We start from the raw sequence: 4,659 nt of genomic DNA, 5'->3' as shown, positions 1-4,659 counted from the left end.
AAAAAGATATATGGGGCGACCGACAAACGGTTTTCCCGTAGAACCAGACTCGCGATTGCGTTGACACACACATCATAGCCACACCAATAGAAGAGTTTTAGGACGGTAACCCGGGTGGGGTGTTCTTTACTCAGAATATGTGCAACATCGGATCTATATAGCCATCGATACAATTCGTACACAAATGTGTCGTACGAAGAGAGAGACTTTTTTTCCTCTGGCAACATAACGGTAAGAGACATCCTTCCACACTCATAGGTTCCACTCCCTGGGGCTATGATATATATATACATATAAATTCAAATTCGAAGCAACGGTCACAATTCTACTCTATATTTTTGCGGGTTATGTGTTCTTTCGTTCAATTTCTTTCATGCGTTCGTTCGATCTCTGTACACAGTCTTCACATAGGACAGACTCGTGTAGTACGCTTTCGTGGGTTAAACCCATCTCGTTTCATTTCAGGCGACGTCGGGAGCGCGTTGAAAATGTACCAGTGAAATCTCGATAGTTCTACGGATACGAATCGTCCCGAAAAAGATTTTGTCACCGCTTCGAAGCGGTGTTTCAGACGGGCGGACGTATATAAAACATATACGACACACGACACCGCCTTCCACACTCACGCTAGTTCGAACACGATTTCCATCTCTCTCGAAGACTGTTAGACGTACGTAAAATTTCTCAATATTCATAGGACCGCGACAAACGCCGACGAAGCGCCCATCATTCGCTCGTACGTATATAGGCAACAAGTGCCATCAACGCAAGCAGTTTATAAGTACGTAAACGACCCTCAGCCAGGCGTGGTCCAGGAATTGTATCCGTGGACCGCAATGTGCGTTCGAAATGTCGATGTTCATGTGTCCTGCAGTTCACACGTTGACGCGCAATTAGCTGCGTTCTTCATCGACCCACGAGCCAAGTGATCCACCGTTCAGGGTAATTTTTCCCTTTTATTCTCTCATATATAATATAATGTGTATTTGCTATCCACCACATTTTTGTGTTATATTTCGGAACAAGCCGATACCCGAAGAGCTCCAACCAGCGCGCGAAGGAGATTCGGGAGTCGTCGTACAACGACATAATTGTCCCTTAAAGAACGAGATATTTCCGTCGAAACCATATATATATGTACGAGCAAATCCAAAACCACTGTTTTCTTGCAAGTTCGACGGTCGGAGCGAATAGAACATTGAAAAGCCTTCTATCGAAGAAACACAGAGAGTATATCACCTCCAAAAACGACGGGGATATGGATATTCAAACTGGACAATTATCAACCCGATACTGGATTCGAAAAGTTTCTCTCTCCTTTCGTCGTTATTTACACCGGACGGACTCACGGCCGGCTCTAGCTGGGTGTCATATATATATATACGTCCCACGCTCATGCTGCCACTAGCGCGCAACAGAGTAGGGTGTCAATGACAACGACACAGCATTGAAACGAGCTACACAAGCCGGTCTCTCTTGATACCAATGTAAACGAGCATTAAGTTATCTTCAGACTGCCCGATATTTTCGTCCTTTGGACTTTCCCAACGATTCCTTTTTTTCTTTTTTTTTTTACACACCACAGCGAAGACTTGAGGAAGCGTGATTAGCACGCTCGCATCCCTCCCTGTCCTACTACAACTGTGTGTGTGTGTGTAAAGAAAGAAAAAATAATACATTGGCTTTCTCTCTATCGAGAAGATGGCCTACGCAACGCAGATCAAAGGCCTAATACGTGTAATATAATACGCGTCTGGCCGTGTATAAATCACGCACGAATGATCTGGTCGGGCCCAACTCTTCTCGTACGCTTATTTTTCCGTGTTGGGGCACTATCATAAAATCACACAAACCCCAACACGTGTGTGTCTTGGAAGGAAGATGGCCTACGCAACGCAGATCAAAGGCCTAATACGTGTAGTACACACGTCTGCCGTGTAAATCACGCACGAATGATCTGGTCGGGCCCAACTCTTCTCCACCACACCACATCCCAACTTTGTACATTTTTATATATTTTTGTGCGTTGGGGCACCTTCATAATCACAAACCCCAACAACACATATATCTCTCTCTCTTTGAAAGATTTGTTGTGGCCTACGCAACGCAGATCAAAGGCCTAATACGTGTAGTACACACGTCTGGCCGTGTAAATCACGCACGAATGATCTGGCGGGCTCAACAATATCTTTTTTTTTTATATGAATTCTTATCCACAAACTAATCGAATTCATTTTCTCTCCTCCTCTCCTCTCTCTTTGAGATATATTGGAACATTGTAATGATCCTTCCGCAGGTTCACCTACGGAAACCTTGTTACGACTTTTACTTCCTCTAAATAATCAAGTTTGGTCATCTTCCCGGCATCATCGGCAATGCCGAAACATTGCCGCGCACCAGTCCGAAGACCTCACTAAATCATTCAATCGGTAGTAGCGACGGGCGGTGTGTACAAAGGGCAGGGACGTAATCAACGCGAGCTTATGACTCGCGCTTACTGGGAATTCCTCGTTCATGGGGAATAATTGCAAGCCCCAATCCCTAGCACGAAGGAGGTTCAGCGGGTTACCCGGGCCTTTCGGCCAGGGAACACACGCTGATTCCTTCAGTGTAGCGCGCGTGCGGCCCAGAACATCTAAGGGCATCACAGACCTGTTATTGCTCAATCTCGTGCGGCTAGAAGCCGCCTGTCCCTCTAAGAAGATTTGTTTGTACGTTGGTAGTAAAAACCCCACCGGCAGAAGCCGAGAGCCTTCGAGATACCATAATTACGTCTATTTAGCAGGCTAGAGTCTCGTTCGTTATCGGAATTAACCAGACAAATCGCTCCACCAACTAAGAACGGCCATGCACCACCACCCACCGAATCAAGAAAGAGCTATCAATCTGTCAATCCTTCCGGTGTCCGGGCCTGGTGAGGTTTCCCGTGTTGAGTCAAATTAAGCCGCAGGCTCCACTCCTGGTGGTGCCCTTCCGTCAATTCCTTTAAGTTTCAGCTTTGCAACCATACTTCCCCCGGAACCCAAAAGCTTTGGTTTCCCGGAAGCTGCCCGCCGAGTCATCGTAGGAACTTCGGCGGATCGCTAGCTGGCATCGTTTATGGTTAGAACTAGGGCGGTATCTGATCGCCTTCGAACCTCTAACTTTCGTTCTTGATTAATGAAAACATTTTTGGCAAATGCTTTCGCTTCTGTCCGTCTTGCGACGATCCAAGAATTTCACCTCTAACGTCGCAATACGAATGCCCCCATCTGTCCCTATTAATCATTACCTCGGGGTTCCGAAAACCAACAAAATAGAACCGAGGTCCTATTCCATTATTCCATGCACACAGTATTCAGGCGAAGGTAGCCTGCTTTGAGCACTCTAATTTGTTCAAAGTAAACGTACCGGCCCACCTCGACACTCAGTGAAGAGCACCGCGATGGGATATTAGTTGGACCGCCCCGTGAAGAGCAAAGCCCACCGGTAGGACGTACCACATAATGCCAGTTAAACACCGCGAGCGATGAACCGACACTGTGACACACAGATTCAACTACGAGCTTTTTAACCGCAACAACTTTAATATACGCTATTGGAGCTGGAATTACCGCGGCTGCTGGCACCAGACTTGCCCTCCAATGGATCCTCGTTAAAGGATTTAAAGTGTACTCATTCCGATTACGGGGCCTCGGATGAGTCCCGTATCGTTATTTTTCGTCACTACCTCCCCGTGCCGGGAGTGGGTAATTTGCGCGCCTGCTGCCTTCCTTGGATGTGGTAGCCGTTTCTCAGGCTCCCTCTCCGGAATCGAACCCTGATTCCCCGTTACCCGTTACAACCATGGTAGGCGCAGAACCTACCATCGACAGTTGATAAGGCAGACATTTGAAAGATGCGTCGCCGGTGCTATAAGACCATGCGATCAGCACAAAGTTATTCAGAGTCACCAAAGCAAACGATGGACGAGTGTAAACACCCGCCACCGATTGGTTTTGATCTAATAAAAGCGTTCCTACCATCTCTGGTCGGAACTCTGTTTTGCATGTATTAGCTCTAGAATTACCACAGTTATCCAAGTAAATTTTAGTACGATCTAAGAAACCATAACTGATTTAATGAGCCATTCGCGGTTTCACCTTAATACGGCATGTACTGAGACATGCATGGCTTAATCTTTGAGACAAGCATATGACTACTGGCAGGATCAACCAGGGAACTATACAATATGTATATATAAAATGGACAAAATTTAAATCCTTTTCCATCGTCGCCTGTTTCATATATATATGTCAGGTCGACACACCATTTTTCTCTTTCAAATATGTACAAGTTTTGCCACATTCCGCGCTTGTAACATATCTTCTTTAACGCTCAATTTCTTTCATTTTTCTACCATACAGATATTTTACCGTACGCCCAAAAACGTACGTATTATATTTTTGTTCTATCGTAAAATCACATTTTTCTACGTACGCCAGCTTCGTACGTTTCTATCTTTGCCTTCATAAAATCACAAGATAATTTTATCTTCAAGAGTCTCGCTATTAACATCTTGTAAGATAAATGTACGTCCCAGCTAAAACGTACAAATACTTCAAGTTAAGTAATAATATATCATCGCTATTGACAAATTTTTAAGATCCAAGACACAGTTCTCTCTATATGTTTTAATAT

At 45.1% G+C, this 4,659-nt stretch overlaps 2 non-coding genes across 2 annotated transcripts; both read right to left on the bottom strand.

Moving 5' to 3' along the window:
* Positions 1-790: 790 nt before the first annotated feature.
* LOC143262535 (5.8S ribosomal RNA) lies at positions 791-945 on the bottom strand. Its single transcript, XR_013036317.1, has one exon. It is a non-coding gene; the product is annotated as a 5.8S ribosomal RNA (ribosomal RNA).
* A 1,334-nt stretch (positions 946-2,279) lies between these two features.
* LOC143262546 (small subunit ribosomal RNA) lies at positions 2,280-4,200 on the bottom strand. The gene has a single exon (XR_013036328.1). It is a non-coding gene; the product is annotated as a small subunit ribosomal RNA (ribosomal RNA).
* Positions 4,201-4,659: the final 459 nt, after the last annotated feature.

The sequence above is a fragment of the Megalopta genalis genome, unplaced genomic scaffold (assembly GCF_051020955.1).
Source record: "Megalopta genalis isolate 19385.01 unplaced genomic scaffold, iyMegGena1_principal scaffold0141, whole genome shotgun sequence".
Classification (NCBI taxonomy): domain Eukaryota; kingdom Metazoa; phylum Arthropoda; class Insecta; order Hymenoptera; family Halictidae; genus Megalopta; species Megalopta genalis.
The sequence above is the reverse complement of the archived record's forward strand: the minus strand, read 5'-3'. Positions and strand labels throughout refer to the sequence as shown.